The following is a 12869-nucleotide window of genomic DNA, read 5'->3' as shown; positions in this document are numbered from 1 at the left end:
ATTTATGTCATTGTAAAGGAACCCTTTCAAGTTTAACAAGAGACTTCTTTGCAAGGAGTTGTAAATTCAAAGTATTTTGGTTCTATGTGCTGTTCATCCCTTTGCATTTCATTATTGCAGCTACAATTTGTAGGTCATTAAGAGAATAAAATATAGATTCATCAAAAGAAACAACAAAATTGTCCTGAAATATCCTTAAGCTTCTCTGAAGTTGAGCAGTTGTCCAAGAAATGCAAAGAGGTTTATTTTCTGTTAAAATTTGTCTTCTGGGGGAGAACATACCCACAAAAATTTAACTTCAGAACAGACCTTTTGAACTTGCAAATTGCTTTCTAGCTTGAAGAAAATTCTTGTAATTTGTGCTCAGCTTGATGGGATTTTGGGAAGCAAAGGGGAATGAACTTGAAACAAGAGAACAATGTTTATTTCAGTTTTAAGGGATTTTGTTAGCGGCTTCTTTTCCCCTTCATCTTCTGTATGGGGAAACTGCAAACTACTGATTAGGTAGCTACAGATTTGTACAATTAATCTTCCTTCCCTGGCATTTATTTATTTTGATTTTACAATGAAACTAGAGAAAACTTGCCTGGATGAAAAACATTTCTCACTCAGGAGGCAACTTTTATGTTATCGACATCTTACATTTCAATAATGTGTTGTAATTCACCAGTCTGAATCTCTTCAGTTCAGAGAGCAATAACAAAGCAAATGATGAAAAGTTAAGTGATGAGAGAAGATTAGATAAGAATGTGATATATGATTTAATACTCATTTCCTTTTTCTCTTAAGTGCTCATTAACTGGTGAAGAAATAGTGAAATCATTATGAAGCAGACTTTTCATCTCCTAGTGGTAGACTAAGAAACTCATTTGAATTTTCCAACTGGGACAGATCTTAGCAAGGGTTGGGTTTTGTATGTATTGGTGTAAGAAAAGGAACTCTCCCAAGATATTATGGGATTAAAAATCAAATGAGTGCAGTTAGTGTTACATGATTATCAATACAATTCTTTTTATAAGGATGTAATATTGTCTCTGGAGTATTAAATGGGATGTTTCAGTTTGTTCATGAAATCATCTTCAACTGTGCTATAGCTGTGTCGTGCATCTTGGCTTTTGGGTTTATGCCTGGAAGGAGTTTCCGAAGTGAAATTACGTCTTATCTTTTTGTGTGAGCTCAAAGGCAAAGGACAAGGATTAATGTTGAAATAAGTACCTCAGTAAATACTTGTTTCCGTGCCAAGAGGCTTTTTAAAGCATAGGAGTGCAGTGTGTGTTAGACTTCACATCTCTATGTCTGAAGTTGCAAAATCTTATAGTAAAAATGAGCATTTTTGCATAGATAGGAAAAACCTCATTTTTAAGTTATTTGTAGATATTAGTGAAGCTTAAGAATAACGTCTTGCTTTTCTACCAAATGTATTAACCAATATCCACCATATTAAAAACAGAGAGTTAATAGAGGATGGTAGAGAATATTCCAAGTAGTTTTCCTATTCCTAGGTGTGGTACAGAGCAGGAGGTGAGTGGTGCTGGGTTTTATACAGCATCTTTTAAAATAGAGCATTTATAAAGGAGCCTACCTGGCTGTGCTTTCAGCTTCAGTAATAAACAGGAAAGCATTTAAAAAAACCCAGAAGTGCCTGGGGTGCAGCTTTTGTCTTCTTGAAAGAGGAGAAGGACTTTTTATACTCATTTGTAAAAATGAATATACAATAAATATGGAAAGAGGCCTGTGAGAGAAAACCAAAACATAGGAGACTTCTGTACTAATTGTGTCTGTCTGTGGGTGTATTAAGAGATATTAATCTCTAAAGGGAAAAGGTTTGAATATCTACTTCTTTGACATAGGATTTTTGCATGTGAATAACTTTTGATATCAAAATAAATTGTTTCATTAGGAAGCTAAATGGTTTCCTTATGTATAAAGAGATTTTAAGTGGAAGTAAACTGCTCTGGAGCATGAATCACTTGTTAGACAGTTCTCAAGCCATCCCTTGTTAGACAGTTCTCAAGCCTTCTTTCTTGCCTCCCCCACCCTAAAATAAATAAAATAATAAGAAGAAAGCTACCCAGAGATCAACAGGTAGTATAATTCTTAAACCAATTCAGAGAATATTGAGCAGATTTGTTGTCTTTGCCTGATTTATGAAACTCTGCTGCTGAGCATTCAAATCATATGGTGTCCTGAAAAGGTTTTCAATCTGTTACAGTGGCATCGTGTAATTACAGTGAAGCACATGATGATAGTGTTTAAGCCTTAGGATGCCCTGCAGGGAAGTAGTGCAAATAATTATCTGTGCATCAGCACAGATTTAAAAAAAAAAAAAAAAATCAATACTGCTTGGTGGCTGAGTTTTGAGTATTCCAATTAATGATTTTAGATTTGACTTAAAGTTCTGAAATTGTTTGGAAGTAGGCCATCTCATGCTGGGATGAAGCATCAGGCCATTTTAAATTAGACTCTGAGCATGCTCACATCAGGTCCCCCCTGTTTCAGATTTTGCAGTGTGTCTCGGTTCCCTGTTAGTCGAGCTGTCATTCAACTGAAGTAGAGGAGAGCACAGCATGCCCTTTTGTCATCCTTCTATCAGTGCACATGTGATTTCTCTTGGAACTGGGAACTTGAGATGTGAGACAAGCCTTGCTGTTAGATCGCCAGTGTTTTTGGTGAGTTGATATTCATCTCTTCCCTTTCTGATGCCTTTAGATATCTCAGATAAAACTCAGCTTCATGCTTGTCTCTATTCTCTTACAAATGGTGTCTGTTTGAAATGTCTCTGCCATTGCTCACTTCAGTAAAATAATTCTGGTACGTATGTATTAATTTCTTTACTGGAGGAGAATTGCTTTTTTAACAGGAGTGCTGGGCTGTGCAAAAAAAATGGGCATATATCTTTTTTGTTCTGACTTCAAATTAGCTAACTCTTCTAAATATAGCAACAGTTCTTCCACCGCCACTTCTCAGTCATTTTTCGTTATGTTCTTTTAAGCCAATTTTGGTTTAAAACCGAGCTTATTTTGTGTATCTCATATTTTAGAGGGAGTTAGACTAGTCTTGCAAAAAAGAATTTTATTTATGTAAGACAATGCTGAAGGATATCTACAGTATTTGGTTTCAACAGAAATTGCTAAATGGGGTGACTTAGCTGTTGCCATCATTAATTTTGCTGATATGCACTTATTTCCTTCTTTAACTAACAAAGGAGTAGAAAAAAGTATCTCCCAGTTCTTTGTTAGGAGTGAAATTTTGCACTTCTATAATAAGAATTTTTGAACAAATTTTTAGTCTTTGTCTTAGATAAAGTGATTGTTTGATACAATGTAACATTTGGTTAACTTCTAATTAAGGGGAAGGCAGGATTTATGATTCAACGTATTATCAAAGCTTAGTTCTTGCACTTGATTTAAAATTTTGTTTTCCTCCAACAGCATCTGCAAAATATGACTTCTAAATTCTTTAATGCAAGGCATTTAACTTGTAGCAAAGTCAGTTAGCAATGTATTTTTAAAACATCTCAACTAGGGTTTGTAAAAAGCAGTGAGTGAACTGATAAACTCTGACACCACCCACTCCCACCACCCACCCTTAGAAAAAGTTGTTTCCTGGTTGCACTGACCTGTGGGTGAGTGAAGACGATTTAATGTGATTGAACTACATGTGTGTTTTAAGGTGTCAGTAGTGACATGCTAGAGTTTATCACTAGACTGAGATCAGAGGTCTGAATTGTAATGCGTTCACATGTGGTTTTTGGGTTAGGAGGGTGGTTTGTTTTTACAAGCGGATGCTCTTTATCCCGTTGTGATTGTGTGCATGTACTTCAGTCTTCTGGATAGAAGATTTGCATTACAATGGGAAAAACTGCTTGTCAGTGAATTCAGTGAGCCTGACAAAAGGGATTTGTGCCAAGCATAACCCCTGTTATGATTCCAATTGACCTGGTGCGGAGGAGTAAAATCAATAAACCCATGAGCTTCATCAGCGCTGTGACAGTCCGGGCTGGAAGGGAGACAGGATGGAGAGTGGAGTGTGTGAATCTTGAGTACTTGAATGTGAGTTTGTTTGACCCCCTGGTGCAGAGTTCTGGGGAAAAACGATCTAAATGGGTGTAGTGGTTAAGATTTTTGTTAAAGCCTGAGGATAATGCATTTAATCGAGGCCTTGTGGTGGCAAAAGGCTGTCATAACCCATCAGAGAACCGGCACTTTGGCTGCCAAAACAGGGTTGTGCCACTCTGACAAATGATGAAAGAGGGACAGCCAGGGGTAACTGCAAACCTGTGTTGTGCAAAATATATCACTGTACTGGCTTGTTATCTTCAAAGCGTGCTGTTCCTGATACTGGGTTTTCACTCCCAACTGGAATACATCGTTTCACGGTGGTGGTGCCTTCAGGTGCCGTGAGCTGTGTGTCACAGAGGTCTGGAAAATGCTGTGAAGCTCTGCAGATTTGCCACAGGACAATTTCTGGATAAACAGCAAACCTGGAAAACTTAAGACCTTTTAGAAAGGTAACGAAGAGATAAGGAAGGAAAAGACTTGCATTAATGACCGCAGTGGCAGTATAAAGGAAACACTTAGGAAAAGGTAAATGTGCAAAAAAAATAGCATTTAGCTGTTTTGGCTTCATTCCTTTATCACTGTGAGCATGCAAACATCTGAGATTATTGATTTGGGTTGCTGAATAAGTTAGGTCTTAGTATGATTCTACTGAGATATCCCTTTGGAATAACTAAAATTAAAAGTGTAAAAAGCCGTATTTCGCAGGTTTTATAAGGGAGCAGGTTTTAGTCTCAGGGAAAGCAGAAACTTGCAAGCGTCAAACATCTCTATTTATTTTTATAACCTTGATCTTGTCTATTTTACTCTTTAGAATAATATTTGTTCTTGCCTTTGAAGTAAGTGCTGACTCTGGTTAGTTTTCCAAAAAGAGGAATTCTTACATTATAGTTATAAAGGTTAACTGACATTTTGTAGGCAAGATACTGCCTACTCTGCAGTGCTGCTCTTGTCTATACCCATTTTATTTAACATATATGTCCACTTTTGATCATGGGTAGCATATAGAAAATACTTGCCTTGTATTTATGAGCTTAATGGTGATTGTGCATAAATAGGTTATTTTGAGATCTCAGAGAACCTGACAACAATGTAGTACCTTTTGTTTTGCTAAAACTTTACTCTGTGTTAGTTTTGTTGATTTCCTTTTATATATAAGGAATATATGTATATAAGGTGTCTATGTACACACTCAGAATATGCAGAGAAGGAGGGTGAATGTGTGTAGGGGCTGCTGGTTGTGCAGCCTTATTCAGAGTGCATTTAAATTGCACTGAACTGAGAACTGAATTGAATAAAACTACCCCATTTGATTTTAAGGAATTATATGATCCCTTTTAGACATGCCAACCATCAGTAGGATTTTATTTTACTGAAGATCAATATGTTGTAACTCAGAGTTAAATAACAGAGTGTAAGGTTTGAGTTTTTACAAATCCATGGTGTAGACTCACCTCTCAGATTTTCAAAAACCGTAGGTCTCTGGAGGGATCTTTGTGGACCACTTTGTGACTGGCAGTATAAGGTCTGTATTTCAACTTGTTCAGTTGTTTGTGTGTTTGTTTTTTGTTTGTTTTTAAAGAGGATGAAAAAATATATTCTGTTTTTCACATGAATAAAGAGTTACTGCCTTGTGTGGCACTTCTTCACTAGGAGAACAGTAAGAAAGTTGTAGTGGCCTTAGTCATTTTGAGGAAGCACCACTGCTGAAATAATGCTTAAATAAACTTTGTGCTTGAATTTTATTTTTTTTTTAAATATAAATGTTTGCACAGGGAAAAGAAAATCTGAAGAGGATGTGGGGTGAAGGGGAACCTCTTGTATATGTATCACTTAGGCTGCCTGCCAACTGCTTTTGAATGATTAAAATCTTTTGGACAGTGAAGGCTTAGTCTTTTTCCATTCACGTTGTGTTCTAAATGAAAGATTTTACTACTGCTGACAATTGCACATACTCAGTTGATGGGCCAGATGGAAAGAACCTGTGACAATTTTTAGGCTGAAGGTTGTGTCTAAAATCCTTGTCAGCATTCTGCATCAGATCTTGACCCATTTTAGACAGTATGCTACAATCTGATAGTTTCAAGAGAAGAATGCCATTTTTTAGTTTCCTTTTTTTTTGTAGAGGGGAGGAAGGAGTGGAGCTATGTTTCACAAGCATGAGCTAAATTTACTTTGTCAAATGAAAAAGAAACTGCACACCAGTGCTCATTTAAAGTAATTGGCTGTAATGCCAGCATTCAGTCTGAGATTTTATGGAAAAATGAAGAAGGCGTTATTAGTTCTTTCTATATGTATCTAGTATAAGTTGAGAAACAGGCTTGTTAAAGTGAAGACCTAAAATGATTGGAATTGGTTTATTTTTTAAAAAAAATTCAGCTTTTTTTATACCAAGAGAGCGGAAATGGTAAGGAGTTGGCTAACTCCTTGCTGAATGAGTTGAGAATTGTGTCTGCTTTTTCAGTACATTGAGGTTTAAAATGGGTGTTAGATAGTGCTGTGGTTTTGGTCAGATTTTAGCCATGAATATGCCAGATCATTGCAATTCAGTAATGAAAAACATTTACTGGGAATGTGTGTTGATAAAAATTTAGCAAGTAATTTTGTATAAAGTGAGTGTTTGGAACTTCCTAAAAGATTCCCAGGAGTAAAATGTTCCTTTTTGTAGGTCAGAATTTCCAACCTTACCTCTTCTCCAAAAAAAAAAAAAAAAGATGGGAACATTTCTCAAAATGGTACATAAGTGTTCATTTTTTTCAGTATGTTTTCAGTGCAAAAGAGCATCACTGTCCTTGTGTTTATACATACATCCATATTTTATACATACATATTTTTTAAAAGAATATGGAATACTATTTTATGCTTCAGAGAGCATCAGTATTTAAAATGTTTTCAGGATATTCAGACCTATGCACATTTCAGTATTGTGGTAGGGAGACAATAGCTTTGTATTTTAAACATCCCAGTGGCTTTAGGAAAGTGGCAATTGCATTGTGGGTTCTTAAAACAAATCTGAATTTAATGAGAGTATGTGCCATACGGTGACTTTTTTGTATTTAAACCGGTCAAAAATTTGTGCTCTTCCAAAGCAAGACCATTGAGGAAAAAAAAAAAAGTTAATTTTTACATACTTGAGGCCATTTGAAGGGACTTGTGTGCAATTCATATCTTGTCCAAAAACTTCAAACAAACACCAAAAGGTTTTCATGTTCTGTACTTCCTTGTTTATATATAAATGATTAGTTTAATCAACAGTTCAGTATTTTCAGTGTATAAAGTTTATTCCTAAATTTGTCTGTCTTTATATTTCAGATGGTCCCTTTGCATGTTTTGCCATAATATGTATAATAATGTGTAAAGGTTTTTTCCCCAGGGAATTGTATAGGTATCATAACATAATCAAATTGGTAGATAATCTGTCATTTGCATGAAAATTAGCATACTGGCAATTAAATAAAGACCTTTTAATCTGTGAACACATGGTGTTTGGTGACAAAACTGAGTAACATCTTTAGTGGAGTGACCTTCAGGGTTTTCACTGAACAGTATTTGTTATGGAGTCTTTTTACAGAGGTGCCTTTAAGTGTGATCCATGATTAAGTTAAAAACAAAAAAGCAAAATGGCTGTATTGCATTATTTTAAATGTGTTCAGAATATGATGGAGGTTTTTGAGGGGAAAAATGTATTGAGAAACAAGAAACACAAACAAGGTTTTCAGAACTGTCATTAAAATACAGGAGATCAATACAATTTTGAACAATTTTACTAGATGGAAGTTTGTCTGATACTAGAGACTGCATCTTACCTGGGACAACTGAGTTGGACTTCTTCTTCCTTTTTCAGTGTTCTGAGAAATAGGGTGAATTTTCTTTTTCCTCCTGGAGAAAATATCCTGAGACATCAAGGTTGTCATATCATAGCAGAGAGGGAAAAGGAATGACTTGAACAATGCAATTTTCAGTAATGCCATCTGTTTCATCCCACACTGCCCAGTGCGTTTGTTTTCTCTACGAGCAAAGATAAGACAGATATCTTTAGTAACCCTCACACTGAGAACTGTCAAAGTAAATACTTCAGTGCTGCCTCTGGAAGTATCTCCAGGTCTGGTGTGGCTGTGGCTGCTGCTCCATGGGTCATGGCAGTGCCAGTGGGAGGCAGGATTTGCACACTGAGGCGGTGATGTGACTCAAGTGAAATAATTACGAGTGATGGGATTTCACCAGATCCTCAAAATTTTATCTGAAAATGTATTTTACAGAAACATCTGTAAGATGTAGCTGGTCACAGGTGGGCACTGGTCAAGGGGAAAAGGAAAAACAGCTACTGAAGGGCTTACTTGAACTTGAACAGTTGAGACCTTTTGTTTCCTAGACCTAGTGAGTTTGATTTTTAGAAATGGTTCTTGACAGGTTTAGGCTGAATTTAATTTCTGACTGCATCAATGATCAGAACGGGATGAGAACATTCCCCACAACCTTCCATGTATTTACTTGCTTTAATGATGGGGAGTATTTTGTATCATGATAGCACAGATTTGAAATGGAAACAGAGGTTTACTTAACCAAGATCATAGAGAAAGTTTAGTGAAGCAGAAAGTGAACCCAAAGGGCATATCCTTGATGCAATTAGCTTGATACTGTGATCCCTGAATGACTGTCAGTCAAATACCTCAGGCATTGAAATGCATGTCAGTGCAAAGCTGCACCTGGCCCCACAGGGAGAAAAGCCAAACAGCCCTAGAGAAACTTCTTGCTCATGAGGCTGGACTGGTTTTGAGATCTTTACTACCAACTCTGTGTTAGCCCATTTAGAAATTCCAGCTGACCCACGGTCCAGTCCATTCTGGTATCTTAACATGGCACTGCCCTGTAATATGGTACATTTAGGGTCCTTAATTCATCAACTCGGGGCCCTGAGCAATAAGGTGTTCTTGTCCTCCTTGTGTCCTATAATGATTCTCATTCACAGAGTAGATTCAGGCTGATAATTTGATCCATTGAATGCAGTTTTTTATTTCATTAGCTTGTCTGTGTTGAAATCAAGTAAGAACAGTTTAAACAGGACTATTCAATATATTAATCAGTGTGAGACTTCAACAAAATTAGATTTATTTGATTTCTTCATTTTATGTTACAGTGACACATCTATTAGAGTAGCAGTGTGTCATTTTCTGACAACTGTGTTGAAGTGATATTGAGAGATTCTGACTGCAGTCTCCTCATGTAAAAATTTCTGAAAACTGCACCTCTGGAACAAAGGCAAAGAACTGTGTGGAAGAGTAATATCACAGCACTCAAGGGAACAGAAGCTAAGAAATGTCAAGGGTCACTGCAGTGTGAGTGCATGGGGGCTCTACATACCTGTATGGGTAAGTCTGGCCTGGACTTCACACTAACTACAACCAGGTTGTAGTTCCTCAGGCACTTCTAGGCTTTCTGGCCCAGAAAGCACTCTAACTTCTCAGACTGAATTTTTTGTTTCTTGTTACCTCCATAGTTTATTTAAAAGATTAAATTAAAAGGGTAGAACCATTTCCTTGAAAGACATTAGAAGAAGATATTCTTAATAGTTTTAAACGGTTTCCAGCTGGTTCTGTGCAAAACTGTGATATCCCTATGGCATTTAGGAAGAGTTTACCATTTAAAACACTGGACCCTTTTTCACAGCATTTCATTGTCTGCATGTAATGTACACTATTTGTACTTTTAACTTGTGGGACCTTTTGCACACACCAATATCATTCTTACTGCTAAAAATCTAGGCACTGTGACTGGTGACTGTATTTCCACTTCTCTACAGTTTTCTCATGTGGAATGAACATAGAAATTTAATTGAAGAATTACAGTAAAAAGTAGTAATAATCAGTAAGACCTTACTGCTCTTTACCTAGAAAATAAATTAGTTAAAGACAGTAGATTCCTCTGCTGATTCTGTTGGCGTGGCAGTCCTTACTCCAGAGGCAGAAATTATAATTTATGGATGTCTTACAGATGGTTTAAAGTTATTGACAAATGCCTCTAGCATGTCATCTGTTTTAGAAACAAATACCAAATATGTAGAATTAAGAGGCATGTGAGTTCTAGCTTGATGGTTTTTCAGAATGTGTCAAATCCTTTATGACACTTTATGACACTGGAGATGGTTACCAGTAATTCTGTTCATGTTTCCTGACAGGCAGTATCCAGTAGATGTAGATCATCAGAATTCATTCTGCAAAGAGCTGAACTGTTTTTAATGTGAATCTTCCTATAGTTATTGGGGAAAATCTTTGAAATCCGGATTATTTTTGAAATATCAAAAGGACTGGCCTAACTGTATTTCATTTGATGTACCTCAGTGGAATGCACTCAGGAAAACCATGCCAGTGAAGCCAAACAGCTGCTGTGCACTGCTATGAACACTGACAAAATCATTAAAAGAGAGCAGGAGAAAAATTCTTACAAAGCTGCTTCTCACACCGTCACCTTAATCCTCAAGGAAAATCTGCAAAATACACTTGAAAGACAAGCAAGGAAATGAAATTCAGAAATCTGTTAGATCTTAAAACTCATGAACTCGCTGGTTTTAAACCACATAAATGACCACTTCAGCCAGTCCCCCAGTTTTATCACCTTCATCTTTTGGGAGAGAAAAAATGGAATGATAATATAAAATGAAATTATCAAATCTTTTTCCTCCTCTACTGGACTCTAACTCCTTTTCTTCTCCTTGGTCTGATGAACAGACCTTATTTCAACTGAGCACGATGGTTTCAGCTTTCCTGAACTGATGAGCGCTGCTGCTTTTACTTCAAGTTTGAGCAATGGCTCTTGCTTTACGAGCTTGTAACTCATTTCCAGGCTTGTCAGTAGATGCAGTGAAAGATCCTTGTGTAAACCTTGCCTTGCTGGTTTCAGTGCTGCTTGCAGTCATGCTAATATCAACGTGTGACATGATTACTCCATGTGGATAGCATTTATTTCTCTGACTGTTGGAGTTCATTATTTTGTTCCTCAGAACAAATGAGAGACGTGAAGGTTGGTAGAACCACTTTGTGACAGTTCAAGGGCTTTGACTTTAATAGCACTTAAGAATCTTGAAGTATGCAAAAATAATGAAGGTTGTTATTCTCTGATTTAGAAGTAAAGGGGTGGTTCAGGAATCCTTGAAAATAAGAGGGAAAACTCCAGCGTAGGAATTTGTCAGATGCAGTTTAAACCATATTTATTGCAACATTATTTGGGGGGTACTCTAATCTATTAGGTAGCTTTGAGTTTGTTGAAACATTGACACTTAAATATATTTAAAAGCAGCACAGCATATAGGTGATTTTCAATACCTATGTTGGAAAGTTTTTGGATTGCATAAAACCTGGGGTAAATACAAGAATTAAGTTTTAAAGTTAACTATGAAGTTAACTTAATAAAGCACTGAGTTCAGTTTTGACTGGTGAGATTTGGTAATTGATTTTCTTAAATATGGTATTTAAAGTCTCGTGTTAATGTTTTGTACCTTCAAATGTAGGTTCAATATCTCACCTCATTCAGCGCATGAAATAAAAAACCCCTTGGGTTCTTTTCTTACCAGTCCTTACTGAAGGTAGCTGGTAAGGAATCACAGGATCATTCAGTCCAAAAGTGACACAGGACTTCACTTGTCCAACCTCCTGCCCAAAACAGGGTCAGCTCTGGCTCAAAGAGAAATAGAAATTACAACTTTCATGAAATGTTTCAGTAATAAGTCAATATCCCTGTCAGAAGTGCTGAAATCTTACAGTGTTGGTGTTTTAGTTGCACTCCCTGGTACCCAATTGCTAAATTTTGTTGTTCTGTTGAGCAGTTTCTAGATGTCACATGTCACAGATGTTATGCTTTTCCATGGTTAGTGGCTGTCTCCAATTGAATGCAGGTTTCTAAGACTCTTAGATTGAAAGTAATTTTTCATAAGTGGTATGCAAATTTGAAATATAGGTCAGTTAGTTCTTGGATGGGATTAAATTACATATTAGATGCCACTAATAGAAGCAAAAAGATGTTTGAAATAGTAAAATTTTATGGTCATTCTTTGGATATAGAAGACTGCTACTTACATAAGTAAGTGTTTACTGTGTCTAAGATATATCCTCAAAGTTACACTAAATGTCAGAATTATTTTTTTAAATACTCATTTGGTTCACATTTCAGAAAATAGTATTCTTACTGTACTCACTTTTTAAAAAACAACTTTTTGAAGCTTAAGAGAAGGAAAACATCAGAAGGCTGATAAGAGCAGGCAGGTAATACCTACATCTGCAGGGCAGCAACTTTCTATGGCTTTTCTTTTAAACTGAAGATTGCAACCAATACTTCTATCAAAAATATTTTTACTTCTAAAGGTGGCTTTTTTTCCTTTGTCATAACCTAAGAAAATGGCAGTCAAGTTTAGGATTATAGATTAATTTGAAGTTTCTTTTCATTATCAACTATTTAATATATTTACCAGCTCCTAAGATTTTTTTGCACAAACATGGGTACAAGATGAATGCTGATTTAGACCATTTGTTTATACTTTGTAGAACAAACATCCTTTGTATACTGGAAACTTTTGGTTTGAAGAACGTCCAAGAACAGTGTTGTATGAGCAAGTGGTTCTGCTTTAGTGGTGTCCTTGTGCTTTACATTTGAGTTTTTGCCACTGGGGGGAGCAGAAGACTGTCACAGGCTTCAGGGAATGGAATAATAGTGCCTGTCTTCCATCTCAGAAGATTCAGGCTTTAGTGCTGAGCTGTGGGAGACTGTGGGTCCTTCATGTCTGACACATGCTTGAAAATCTGTTTTACAGTGAATAAAATT

The 12869-nt window shown here is 36.4% G+C and overlaps 1 protein-coding gene across 15 annotated transcripts in view; it reads left to right on the top strand.

The window, feature by feature from the left end:
• The window catches only part of PLEKHA5 (pleckstrin homology domain containing A5), a 163100-nt gene that overhangs the window by 58288 nt on the left and 91943 nt on the right, over positions 1 to 12869 (top strand). Inside the window, exon 1 of one of the 15 annotated variants that reach the window (XM_050323620.1) lies at positions 2543 to 2669. The exons of the other annotated variants lie outside the window; for them this stretch is intronic. The gene's annotated coding sequence lies outside the window, so the exon portion shown is untranslated. Of the gene's footprint in view, positions 1 to 2542; positions 2670 to 12869 lie in introns of those variants that run through there. 15 annotated transcript variants of the gene reach the window in all.

This window comes from Myiozetetes cayanensis, unplaced genomic scaffold (genome assembly GCF_022539395.1).
Source record: "Myiozetetes cayanensis isolate MyiCay16 unplaced genomic scaffold, myiCay2020 scf3, whole genome shotgun sequence".
NCBI classification, from domain to species: Eukaryota; Metazoa; Chordata; class Aves; order Passeriformes; family Tyrannidae; genus Myiozetetes; species Myiozetetes cayanensis.
This window is presented reverse-complemented; position numbering and strand designations above follow the sequence as displayed.